Source organism: Mastomys coucha, unplaced genomic scaffold (genome assembly GCF_008632895.1).
Source record: "Mastomys coucha isolate ucsf_1 unplaced genomic scaffold, UCSF_Mcou_1 pScaffold23, whole genome shotgun sequence".
Taxonomy (NCBI): Eukaryota; Metazoa; Chordata; class Mammalia; order Rodentia; family Muridae; genus Mastomys; species Mastomys coucha.
Window position 1 is genome coordinate 66,845,523 of NW_022196906.1, and position 14,285 is coordinate 66,859,807.

The window sequence follows — 14,285 nt, forward strand, 5'->3', positions numbered from 1 at the left end:
CTTTGATCTCACTGGCAAAAGCAGACTGCACGTGGCATTTTTGTGTCACACTGTTTTCTTAAAGGAGGTTTCCCAAGGGGGGTCTGGTGGGGTCTAGTGACTAGGAAAGCAAGATCTCTGATGTCTGATGTGAGGAGGAAAGAGACTCTCTAACCAAACAGGAACAAGCTCACAAGGCGTGCTCCCCAGAGAGGTGTCCAGTCTACCAACTCCAAGAAGAACACTGACTGGTTCTCATTCTCCTTCCCACCTGGTTCCTTTTCTGATCTCCTCTGCATGGGCTTCAGTCTCAAGCATTCTCCCCCTGCAGTGATGCCGTTCTTCCCTACGAACTGCAAACTTACATCTGTCATCTAAACAGTCCATAGGCTAAGAGTATGCATGTCTCTTTTCCAGTCACTCCGTCGAATCCATGATTCTGAAAAGCTATTGTTATCCCTGGAACCACTTAAGTTTTCCTGAGTCATTCATAGATAATGAATTCAGGAGATAAATTCGCACACCAGTCCCGAGTTATAGCCATCCAAGACAGAGGTTTAGCTTTGGTTCTTCTACAACAGCTTGATTTAAGTATGGGGTAGAAGAGGCTTCATGATAGGAACTTGGAGTGCTGGGCAAGTAAAAGCCAATTATTTGTTCAGTGTATTCCTCCTGACCATTCAATATCCACATCCACCCTTCCAGTCCTCTGCACACAGTGTGACAATCATGTTACTAGGATTCTTTTGACCTTCATACCAAAGCTCCCTCCTTCCTTAGATTCTTGGCCAACTTCTTCTTCCCACTCTAGGATATCTTGGTGACATGCATCATTCTTCGGTGAATTCAGACTACCTCCTTGCTTATTGACAACTGATGGCTTTTGTAATCGGTGTTCTATTGCTATGAAGAGACGCCATCACCACAGCAACTCTTATGAAGGAAAGCATTTAACTGGGGCTGGCTTGCAGTTCATCATGGCTGGGAATATGGCCGCATGCAAGCAGACATGATGCTAGAGAAGTAGCTGAGAGTTTGATATCCAGATCTACAAGCAACAGGAAGAGAGAAATTCTGGTTTTGGAATAGGTCTTTTGAAACCCCAAAACCCACCCCCAGTATCACACTTCCTCCAAGAAGACCTCACCTCCTAATCCTTTCAAATAGTGTGGTAACCAAGTATTCAAATCTATGAGCCTATAAGGATCATTCTGATTCAAACCACCACAATTGGCCAAATGATAACTTTGACTTAATGTACAATGGTGGGAGATATTAGAACACCTTCATAGAGTGAAAAATACGCCAGGCAGAAGGGGAGGAAACAGTGCACCATGCTTACTAAGTAGGAGTGTTTATCACATCTTGCTTTCTAAAACTTATCTTTATTTATGTGTATGTGTGGGTCCATGCTTGTCTGTATGCACACATGAGTTTGTTCCCTTGACAGTTTGTCTCTGTCTACCTTCAGGTGAGACTGAACCCAACAGTGACCAGGATGTTCCTTCATAGCCATAGGCCCTAAGAGTTTTGTCCCTCCTCTGCACTTGGTATGCAGAGTGTACAAAATATAAGCATATTTGCCCCACTTCACTGGGGGCAATGACAAGCAATAGCTCGAGTTAAAAGATATGAATCAGCCTTGTCTGACCCTCCCCATTTTCTTCAGTGGCAGGACTTTAAAATGGGAGTATGGGACTTGGGAGATAGCTCGGCCATTAAGAGCACTGGCTGCTCTTCCAGAGGTCCTAAGTTCAAGTTCTCAGCAACCACATGTTGGCTCATTACATCTGTAATGGACTCTGATGCCCTCTTCTGGTGTGTCTGAAGACAGTGACAGTGTACTCACATACATAAAATAAATAAACAAATATTTAAAAGGGTGGGGGAGGGAGTGAAGCGAAGCCCTTCCCAAACAAGAGAGAGGCCCATCACTAGGGTTTCCTAGGATTCCTTCTTATTGTTTCTAGATGCCTCGACTTTGCTTTCACTACTGCTATCTCAGGGGAGATAATCTATGGTCTGAGTTCTCTGACTTCTGCTCTTCTCTGACTTAGGCTGCAGTTAGGATTCCTTCCCTGGGCAGTTTGGTCTCTGCTTTCAGGTGAGACAGTTCTCTCTTATTTGTAGCAACTTGGGCTCTAAACACCAGCCAGATCTCTCCAGCTGACATTGCTCTGTGGTCTCTCCTTTATCTCTAGCCAGAGTGGACATGATGGTCAACTTTTTAAATACAACATGCTTACAGAGACAGCCATCATCTCAGTCAGGATAGAGAAATGGACATAATACTGATCCCTGCCTCCCACACTCATTCCCATTCCACACTGCTATTCTAAACAGAAAGCTACATCCAGGAGCAAATTTCTATTGCAGTCCGTTCTATCTTAATCTATTCCACTATATATGTATGTGTGTGTATGTGTATATGTATATGTAATATATATGTATAGCTCAGCATATACATATACACATACATGTGCACACATACACATATATACACATACATATATACATATACATCATATACATATACATACACACATACATACATATATACACACACATATATTCAGTCTGACAAAATAAAATAAGGAATGTGCTCAATCAAAAATGCCAAGTCACAGAAAGGATTAAAAGAACCATGAAATTCTGTCTGTGAGAAGGACAGGAGTCAAAATGGTTCTAATACTCTGGTAATGAGCCTAACAAATGGCAGATGCTCCCAGCCAACCATTGGACTGAGCACGGGGTCCCCAATGGAGGAGTTAGAGAAAGATCTGAAGGAGCTGAAGGGGTGTACAGTCCCATAGAAGGAACAACAATATCAACCAACCAGTACCCCCAGAGCTCCTAAGGACTAAACCACCAACCAAAGAGTATACATGGAGGAACCCATGGCTCCAGCTGCATATGTAGCAGAGGATGGCCTTGTCGGGCATCAGTGAGAGGAGAGGCCCTTGGTCCTTTGAAGGCTTGATGCCCCAGTGTAGGGGAATACCAGGTCAGGGAAGTAGGAGTGGGTGGGTGGGTGGGGCAATACCCTCATAGTAGCAGGGGTAGAGAGGATGGGATAGGGAAGTTTTGGAGGGAAAACCAGGAAAGGGTTTACTTGAAATGTAAATAAAGAAAATATTGGGGTTGGGGATTTAGCTCAGTGGTAGAGTGCTTGTCTAACAAGCGCAAGGCCCTGGGAAAAAAAGGAAAAGAAAAGAAAAGAAAAGAAAGAGATATCTAATAAAATAAATAAATAAAGCAATACTATCTAGTCTTTTCTTCCTACCCCCTTCTCGTGTTTCAGTTTATTGATATGTACCTCAGGCTAGCCTGAAACTCACCATGCTTTTGCCTCAGTGACCCATGTACTAGGATTGCAGGCTTAGGCCTCAGCACTGAATTTTCCTTTCTATGCATATATTTCTCTACTGGGAATTGAGTTCTGAAGAAACAGAGACTGATTAGCATTCCTGGGTTGCCTACCCACTCACCTCTTGGTCAGAGCAAGGTAGGACATTATGACTTATGAATCTTGGCCAAGACTAGCAAGAAGATTGCTTCAAGGTTCTCCTGTCAGAAGATCCAGTACACTCCAGGCAGGAAAAACACAAAGAAATAGGAGAGGAAGGGACACCCTCATCCACAGCTGCAGGATTTTAACAAGCCCAGAACCTGTAATAAAGTAGAAAGTAGAAAATTAAACCCAGCAAATCACATGGTTACCCGATGAAGTTTCCTGGAAGAACACCAAAGCTGCCACTTGGCACCTTCTTGTTGCCCTTGATAAAAGGTTAGAAGAAAGATATGAGCGGAATATAGGACTGAATTTAAAAAGAAAATTATTATTCTTCAAGCTTTCTAAGAGAGCCAAAGTTGATAGAAAAGATCAAATCCACAGAAGAACTATTGGGTTCGTTATCATGATCTTAGAAGATAAAAAATGGTTCATCAGAAAAGTTGATCTAAGAATCTTCAGACATATCTCACAGGCCATCTTAATTGAAAGAAGGCCTTCTCATGGGACTGGAGAGGTGGCTCAGTGGTCAACAGCAGAGGGCCCACGTTCTGTTCTTAGTACCCACACACTAGCTCAAACCACCTACAATTCATTTCAGGGGAGGTCAAGTGCCATCCTCTGACCGCCTTAGGCACCAGGCACACATGTGGTGTACATACAGACATGTAAGCAAAAGATTCATACATACAAAATAGAAATAAATAATTTTTGAAAGGCCTTCTGAGAATCTTAAAGGTGTCATCCCTTCCAGGCCCTAACTGAAAGAGCAACAGTAGGAAGGACCTTTTAGTGAAGATACCTGTGGGCTGGACTTGGTTTAACTGCAGCGGGCTGCAATTTGACTAATGAAAAACACCTGAAGACTTTAAGAAATTAGGTTAATATGGTCTGAAATGTTATACAGATGAAAAGAAACAGTTTTAAGGTTGTAAAGTCTCCATAGATAGAGATAGGCTGAAAGAATCACTCAGCAGCAGCTGGTATGGGCCATACGTGCAGGTCACAACGTTTTGTTATGGACAGAAAATAACATTTAACACCTATATTATTTTGATTTAGTATGTATGTATGTATGTATGTATGTATGTATGTATGTATTTACTAGGGGATGCACCCTTGCCATGGCAAGCATGTGGAGGTCAGAAGATGATGTTCAGGACCCTGGGATTGAACTCAGTTCCTCAGGCTTGGTAGTACCTGCCTTTACCCACTATCTTGCTAACCCTATTTATTTAACTTTTCAAGGAAGAGTCTCATGTGGCCCAGGCTGACCTTGAACTCACTGTGTGGTGGAGGACAACCTTCAATTTCTGATCCTTCCAGTGCCACCTTCTGAAAGTGAAGGTTACGGGGAAACACCTCCACACTAAGTTCTATGTGTTGCTGGAGACTGGAGACTGAACCTAGAGCTCTACAAATGCAGGCACGCACTCTAGCTACTGAATTACATTGTCAATCCCTATTTTTAAAGGACTTACCCTTTTTTTTTTTTTTTTTACTAAATTTAAGTATTCTCTTTGTTGAACAACTATCATCACCACCCACTTCTAAATTAATTTTTCAGCTAACAAAGCTCAAATTCCACAGCCTTAGAATTTTACCCCATTTCTCCTCCCCCAGCTCATTTAGATGGACTCAGACATTTATCTTTTTTTTTTGACTTCTGACATATTATAATACCACCTAAGGGTATTATGGATGACCAAGTTGTAGCATGTGTTAAAATTTCTTCTTTGAGGGAGTGGGTAATAATTCCATGGATGTATGTACCACATTTTCTTTATCCATTTAATCATCTACATATACCCAAGTTGCTTCCACTTTTTGCTGTTATGCATAATGCTGTTATAAAGGAGGGTATACAGAGGTTTTAATTTTTTTTCAGATATTTTCTCGTTTCTGAACCCAAATCTTGCAAGTACTAGAAGAGTGCTGGAGAACAAATTGGGGAGGGGGGTTGATTTTAAACATTTTCAAGGAGATTTGTAGTATAGATAATGACAACTGTCTTAATTACTGTTCTAGTGCTGTGAAGAGACACCATGAGCAAGGCAACTTATAACAGGAAGCATTTAATTGGAGGCTTGCTTACAGTTTCAGAGGGTGACTCCATAATCATCATGGTGGAAAGCCTGGTAACAGGTAGACACAGCAGTAGCTGAGAGCTCATATCTGATCTGCAAGTTAGAGAGACAGAGAGAGAGACAGAGAGAGACAGAGAGAGAGAGAGAGAACCCTAGTGAGCTCACTATTAGGCCTTGTTTAGGCTTTTGCAATCTCAAACCCCACCCTCACGATATATCTCTCCATCAAGATCACATCTCCTGATCCTTCCTAAACCATTCCACCAACTCCTAACCAAACATTCAAATATATGAGTCCACAGGAACCATTCTCATTCAAACCACCACATCAACCTTGAACTGAGCACTGACAGCCACTGATCCTAGACAGTAAGGGTCTAGAAGTACAGAGGTAAAGAACTTAGATAATAAGGCTGTGATGTTTGAACTCTTCGTAATGCTAAAAACCAAGAGCTTGGAGTAGGCAGGTGTGGGGGAGGATCTCTTAGGCTTAGGCAATATTAAATAGAGGATAGAAGTATTGTGATTCGATTCTGTCAGGAGTCTGGAGAGATAGCTCATTCCAAGTCTAAATTGACTTTGTTAAATTTTTGTTCAAGTATTGTTATGGCAAACCGCAACCATAACAAACCAGAATTGTTCTACGGTTCTCCAGACTTGTGTTTAAGAAAGCTGCACTGCCGCACATCTCCGACCTCACTCACCCACAGATTTTGTTTCTCTGGTGTGAAGACAGATTGGCAGGAAAATCAAAAGAGATCCTGATGCAAAAATGTGACCTTTTAAAACTGAGATTCATCTAGAATTTTCTTTTGGTGATGAAGAAGTCATATGCCACCTGCGACAGCCACCCCCAGCTCTTTGTCTTGGAAGCTGAGAGTCTGTATTTGGAGACCAGACCCAGCACTGGAGAAGCAATCACAGGCATTTCCACAGCTTTGCCATGCTGCTCTAAGCCGGGAGAGGACGGGAGCCAGGCCCTGCTTTCCCTCAGACCAGCCCATTTGCTTTTGAATTAATTCATTGGTTGTATTCTGCCCCCTTTGGCTGAATTGTACTAAAAACAAATTTATCATGTGTACTCTTTGGTTGGTGTTTTAGTCCCTGGGAGCTCTGAGGGTACTAGTTAGTTCACATTGTTGTTCATCCTAAGGGGTTACAAACCCCTTCAGCTCCTTGGGTCCTTTCTCTAGTTCCTTCACTGGGGACCCTGTGCTCAGTCCAATAATCGGGCACTGGCAGAGCCTCTCAGAACCATGGCTCCAACAGCGTATGTATAACAGAGGATGGCCTAGTTGGTCATCAATGGGAGGAGAGGCCCTTGGTCCTGTGAAGGTTCTATGCCCCAGTGTAGGGGAATGCCAGGGCCAGGAAGAGGGAGAGGGTGGGTTGGTGAGCAAGCAGGGGGAGATGGGAGGAAATAGGGGTTTGTTTGTTTTTTTTTTTTTGGAGGGGAGACCAGGAAAGGGGATATCATTTGATCATTTGAAATATAAATAAAGAAAATATCTAATAAAAAAATTATCTTTCAACCCTTTAAGGAATGGTAGCTCAACTATTTAATCTAGTCTCTAGGTAAAATAATATATGGTCTGATGCATTTGTTTTTTAAGGGTCTTTTCCTATATTTAAAAACTGAATATTATCAGGAGAATTTCTTCTCTATGGTTTTAAAATAAATTTCACAGACCTACTTTTGTAATGTCAGTGATTCAGTAAATGTCTCTGTGACTCTTTCCTCCCTTTCACGTACAATTCAAGTTGTCATTTGGTGTGAAAACAAATCCATTCGTTGAGAGACCCTTTCCTTTTGTTTGTCTTCCAAATTCATTAGTTTAGCACTTACTGCATGCTGGGAACTGAACTGCTGAGCAAGCAAGAAGAGAGCCTTTTGCATGTAGCTCATATAAGCAATAGGAACATTGATGAAATAATCCCCCAAAATGTGCACATTCTACACTTCCCATCACCAAATGGTATTCTGACTATGTTTTAATGTGTGAGTAGTAATGTGTGAGTGGTTTCTGGGCTATTTGAGATGAGATTTTTAAGGGATAAAAATCTATAATATTGGGTGTGTGGGAGGTCAAGAGGGTTTTAGAAAGAGGGAATGCCCTTTTAACTAAGTTTCTCAATACCAAACAAAAAGATTATTTCAGGGGCTGGTGAGATGGCTCAGCAGGTAAGTGCACTGACTGCTCTTCTGAAGGTCCTGAGTTCGGATCCCAGCAACCACATGGTGGCTCACAACCACCAGTAATGAGATCTGACGCCCTCTTCTGGTGCATCTGAAGACAGCTACAGTGAATTACACCAGAGCTAGCGGGCTGGAGTAAGCAGGGTGGCAGAGGTCCTGAGTTCAATTCCCAGCAGCCACACACATGATGGCTCACGGCCATCTGTACAGCTACAGTGTACTCATACACATAAAATAAATAAAATAAATCTTTAAAAAAAAAAACCATTATTTCAGTGTGGGGATCTCTTTCACCCTCATATTACCCCCTTCTCACAAACATTTCCAAGTACTTTGAGAGATTCAGATTAAGTCTTATTTTTTAATTATTTTGTTGCTGTGAGACTTATAGTAAGAATGGAAGGAAGGCTGGGCCATGGTGGCACACGCTTTTAATCCCAGCACTTGGGAGGCAGAGGCAGGTGAATTTCTGAGTTCCAGGCCAACTTGGTCTACAAAGTGAGTTCTAGAACAGCCAGGGCTACACAGAGAAACCCTGTCTCAAAACAAACAAACAAACAAACAAAAAACCAAAAAAAAAAAAAATTTTTAAAAAAAGAATGGAAAGAAGATTACATAAAGTACGAACAGAATTTTAAAGTAGGAAACAATCGATGGCAAAAGCCTTGCAGGAATTAATACGTTCTCTTTTGATAAAATTTTACTCCCTTAAGAATGGCCACCAACACATGGAGCTCTCCATGTGAGGACAGATGGTTTTGTGATCCTGACTAACAAAATTTAAAATGGCAACATGGTATTAGCCAAATCATAAAAGAGGTCTTGAAGCTTTTGCTTTTGACTCCCACTATGGAGGAAACCCTAAATTAGCCAATGACAGAGGTTCATGCAAGTGCACTGAGGCACACAGCCAGTAGTCCAGTCCACTGCTAGACTCATGATGGAGACCAGTAAGAACTGGTCTTCCCTCAGCCTGCTTACTAATTCAAGGCATACACATCCATTAACCCACACAATGACAAGAAACCAGATCCCCTGACCCAATATCAACCTGTAGAATTATGAGCTTTTATAAACCAGAAGCCAAGAAACTATAGCCCTCAGGCCAACACCCATTCCTTCCTTTTCTAGAGAAGAGGGCTGCCCACCTGTTTCTGCATACTGTCTTTGACTGCTTTTGACTTACAACAGCTGCACCCAGCAGGTGCCACAGAGAGTTTAAAAGAATCTATTTTGCAAGAAAAACTTCCCAGTGCTTATTTTAAGCCATAAAGTTTTGGGGTCCTTTGTCAGACAGCAGCCAATCACCCAGACACTGACTGCATGGCAGCACAGGCAGTGCTCCCTGCTTCAGCTATAATTATTTTTCTGTAATCCCACGTGCTTGTGTTTGAGACCTGTGAAGGCATTTCCCTTTATCTAGACCAACATCTGTTTCGAATGAGTAACAATGTCATTTTTCTAAATAGAATATTTTAATAATGCTGGGACAATATCCACTTTCTCAATACAAGACAGTTTTTTGAATTTAATAACCAGATAAAATCCAATATGGCTCTTTTCCACCCTCAGAAACTATTTCATTTAAAAATTATCCATGCTAAAGTGATTTCAACTCGATGTCAGAAAGGAGCCTCAGTGTGTGAGAGTGTTTCAAAGTGTGTTTTACCACAGAGAGCTAACTCTCAGTGTTACTGTCTCACATTCCTAACTTCTGATAGCTGCTCCTTATCTTTTCTCCTGGAAAAAAAAAAAAACACAAGAAAAAAAGAAAAGTAAAATATTAACCTGTCTCCGGCCTTCAAAGAGATGTGCCATATTTTCTGAGTTCTATAAAGTATTTTTTAAAAACTAATTTTAGGGATTGGCAGTTCTACTATGTAATCCTGGCTTACTGAAAGGTAATGAATAGATTTGCACACAGGCTGGAGGCTATGAGGCAATACAATGTGTATAACACCAAAAAGTGCTTGACTATACACTCTAGGGATTCATTACCTATTCTCTGGAAAGTAGAAAATCAGTAAATACCAATTAAATGGTGCGATTTCTGCAAGAAATCATAAAATATGAGTTCAGGAAACCCTAAGATGCATTTGCTCATGTAGCTGTATAGAGGTTTGGGGTGCGTGGCATGGTGTATGGGGGATGCTTGGGTGTATGGTTGATTTTTCTGGGTCAGAGTGGAAGCACTATTAAAGAGAGCACTGGTTACTGAAGTACAAAATTAAGAATCAAGTGGTGGTTGTAACTTAGTTGGTAGAGCTCATGCGTAGCATGCATGAGGCTCTGACATCAGTCTCTAGCATTGCATAACCCAGGCATGATGGTACACGTCTGTAATCTCAGCACTTCCAAGGTGGAGACAAGGGGGTTGTGTGTTTCAGTTTATCTTTAGATACATAGGAAGTTCAAGGTCAGACTGTATAAAAGGGAGCAGGGCTGGAATTTGAAATATCATTAGTGTGAGTTACTGTGACTTTGAAGGCTGGATTGAGGTCAGCAGTTGGATCCGAAGGGCTTTCTTCAAAATATTTTATGTTGTTCCTTTGAATTTTAGGAAGACCCTAACTAGATGTCTGCCTTTTTTCATGCATATTATTTGTAACCCAATCTAACATTTAAAGTTATATTTAACAACATGCTATACTTTTTTTAAATGTACTTAAACCAGAATTGTGTGTCTTCACCACTGAATGGGGCCTTAGATAATTTCTGATCCAAATGCCTCATTTCATAGAAAAGAAAATAACTTCCTTTTGTGCTTCCAAATATTTTATTTCCAAAGGACCATCTTAGAGAATTTTTTTTGTAACTAACCTATCATTAATTTCTAAAGCCTTTTGAATGCAAAAAATAGTGTATACCAACCAGGTTAATGCACTACTCTGAACAATTATTTAATGAAAATAGTAAAATATTTTGACTGCTAACAAGTTGTAAGAATTTGGGTAAGAGTCCTAAAAGACAGAAATGATGTTCAAGGTCATCTATACAAAGAGGGGACAGAGTGAGGTTTCTGGTAGCTTGTGTCATGGGCTAAATTGTGTCTCCTCCTCCAAGTTCATGTGGAAATTCTCAACTCCAGCACCTCAGATTGAGACCATATTTGGGTACAGGGTTTTTAAAGAGCCTATTAAAATGAGTTGGTAGGGCAAGTTCTAATCCAATTCAAATGGTGGCATTATAGACAGAAGCCAGAGAGTACCTAGGAGAAACACAGCTGAAGAAATCCACTCTGTGGCACCTGGACCACAGACTTCTCTCCTACAGAAAGATGGGGAAAGTTCTTGTTTGAGCTCCCGAGGCCATGGGCTTTGCCACAGCAGCCCTAGCAAACTGGTATAGTGTATAAATATGTGACACCCAGAGCTGAAGATAGAATACAGGCGTCATCCGGCCAACTGACATGGCTGTCATCTTTATTGTCCCGAACATCATAGTTCTGCTGGCACAACACAAGATTTCATAACCTGCATATAGCTGAGATAGCCCACGCTTCTGTCCCTGCTGGAAGTTCCATTCACAAACACATTTCAGACACTCCAAAATAACTGGGGAAAAAACTCCCTAATTTTCTGTATGTCTCTTAGAACGCATAAAGTGAGGTGGTTTTCCACCTGGCAATAATTCCTGAATTGCTGCCCCCACCCACCTACCTCCAGCCTCATTTGAAAAGCCTCCCTTGCTACAAGGCAGCTGCTAATCAAATTTCTTTCTTTCTCCCCTTTGTAAACGTCCCAAACTCACTCTTTTAGCAGGTGCTAACTGGCTTTGCCTTTCTCAGAAATGATTCCATTCTTCTGAATCTTTTTCTTATGCAACACCCTGACTTTTCCAAGAGATCAATTGAACCTTTCTCCTCTTACTCAACCCATCAATCCCTTAATGAGGCCAAGTAAATGAACCTTGCCAAGAAAAAATTTCCTTGGCTAGAGGAGGAAGGGCAAGGCCATGAAGAGCCAGCTATTAATTCTTTTTTTTCCAGTTAAAAATGCATTAATTTCTTTGGCAGTGATTTCATGTTGTAGTCAATTCTAAGTTTAGAGTAATCTAAAATGCTTCATAAGTATTAAAGGAAATCTGTTTTATACTTTCTTCAGTATAGATGCAAAACTTGTAGTGTTATTACTGATAATTTTCAACCACTTTCTAAATTTTCAGAAATTTTTAAAAAATCTTTTTTTTTCCTGTCAACTAATACATCTGACATTATTCCTAGTTTTAGGGGGTTGATAGCCTGCGACCGCCAGCTGGGTACAAGCTGCCAGAATTAGGCATGTGATTGTGATAGTGAAATGTATTAATAGGCCTATGACATCCAAGAGCTAGGAAAGTATTCCTCTGCTAAACATAGAATTGCTCATAGACTTAAGGTATCACATCTGTCTGGGGCACTGACATTTTAATGTGCACGTGAATGTGCAGGGGCCATTTAAGAATCCAGCGTCAAGAATGAAGTTAGAAGAGGAGGAGGAGGGGGAAGGAGGAGGAAATGAAATGTGGTTCAGATGGTGGAGGTAATGGAATCTAGAGAAGAAAAACAGGCTTTCATGAGGAGGCCCCACAGAGAAGATGTTGGTCTGCTGCTCTGCAGTGTCTTAGGGAATCCAAGATACAAGAATCTGTGCCCTTCAGTAATATCTAAATGATAAACGATCATTTATATTGAGGTGGCTTTGTATAACACACACACACTCAAGATGTTTGATAAAAACATAGCAAATATTTTGTTATGTTGTCTTAGAGTAAGAAACACTTTCCTGACCAAGTCTTACATAAAGCCCAGGCTGTCAAGAAATGTGTTTAAAAGTCGAAAAGGAGGAAGTAGAGAAAGGTTGAAAGAGTGATGTCAGTGTGGGGAAAAAAAGGCGAAAAGCCAATTTATTTAATGTGCAGGAAAACTGAATAAATCAGCCAGAGAAGATTTAAGCACTCAGTAGAAAAAAATGGGCGAAATATTTAGAGAGAAGATTTATATCAAAATAAATGCAAATGGGTAAAAAAAATAGCTCAAATTTGCAAATAAACAAATCCCATAACTAAACTTTTTCTGCCTTTGTGCTGTTGTTTTGAGTTTTCTGTCTCATTTTGTTTAGTTTGCCATAGGGTCTCTCTACTGAGCCCAGGCTAGCCTCAAACATCTGTCCTAAACTCCTGAGAGCAGGCACTACAGGCATGTGATGTCATGTTTGGCTTATATAGACTTTTAAAAGTCCATCAGGGTGACAATATGGAAAAATAAAAATTTAGCCTGGGTACAATCTTTTTGGAAATAATTTGGCAATATTCATTTTTTTAAAAAGTTTAAAACTGCATACTATCAATTAAACTTCAAGATCTTAGCTATTTTTTTTAACAAGCACAAAACACTATACACATACCGGGACAGATGGTAGCAGCCAGCCCACAACCTTTGTGGACCACAGGACAGTAAGAAGCTGCCCAAGTAAACACTATCAGGTTTCTATAGAAGCAGATGTGGTAGGAGAGTAAATTAATAGGCAACATCAAAAGTGGAGTCATGACAGTGAGGACCCGCTAGCTATAGTCCATAAACATCTTTTGGAAAGTAAAGATGTGTATGTGAGTGTGTATGTGTGTGTGAGTGTGTATATGTGTGAGTGTAAGTGTGTGAGTTTATATATGTGTGTAAGTGTGTGTGTGTGTGTGTGTGTGTGTGTGTGTGTGTGTGTGTTGTAGGTTTGTACGTGTTCTTGTGTAGGGAAAAAAGATACAGACAAAACCTCTTAGTAAATCACTGATACTAATGAGCAATAGAGCCATAGCATGGAATGTTAGGGATTTTTGTTTTGGTTTGATTTTTTGAGAGAGGTTTTCTCTGTGTAGCCTTGGCTGTCCTAGAACTTGTTCTGTAGACCATGTCTCTGCCTCCGAAGTGCTGGGATTAAAGACATAAGCCACCATCACCATCACTGTCACTACCCAGCTAGGAAGTTGGTTTGAAGAGGGAAGTATATAGTTGTAAGTGCTCACACTAAAAATGAGAGAGCCAGAACACACCCGGGATCATAGGATCAGAGGTGAGGAGGACACAACATCTGCCCCAACACCGGGAGTAACTGGGACTAGTGGGACCCAGGCAGGAAGGAGCTCTGCCAGTCCTGTGGCACAGGTTCCTTCCAGTCTGTCTGGGCCAGTGCCCTGAGCAGACCTTGGGAGCAAACTCTGGAGCCAGTCCCACAAACCCAGAGGAAGCTCTACTCTGGTGTTTTAACACACCCAGGATCACAGGATCCCAGAATCACAGGATCACAGAGACAGCTTGACTCTGAGGAGTCCTGACACAACCAGGATCACAGGATGGACAGGCTCCAGTCTGATTTAGCCAGGGCAGGAAGCACCAGAGATAACCAGATAACATGAGGCAAGCTTAAGAACATAAGCAACAGAAACCAAGGTTACCCGGCATCATCAGAACCCAATTCTTCCACCATAGCAAGTCCTGGACACACCATCACACAGGAAAAGCAAGATTCAGATCTAAAAT

General features: G+C 41.2%; 1 long non-coding RNA gene across 1 annotated transcript in view; it reads right to left on the minus strand.

The window, feature by feature from the left end:
• Positions 1–615: 615 nt before the first annotated feature.
• Positions 616–14,285, minus strand: part of LOC116072924 — an 18,746-nt gene continuing 5,076 nt past the window's right edge. Inside the window, exons 2-3 of the long non-coding RNA XR_004111595.1 lie at positions 3,468–3,648; positions 616–1,027 (exon numbers count right to left, since the gene is read on the minus strand). This is a non-coding gene — a long non-coding RNA (uncharacterized LOC116072924). The remainder of the gene's footprint in view (positions 1,028–3,467; positions 3,649–14,285) is intronic.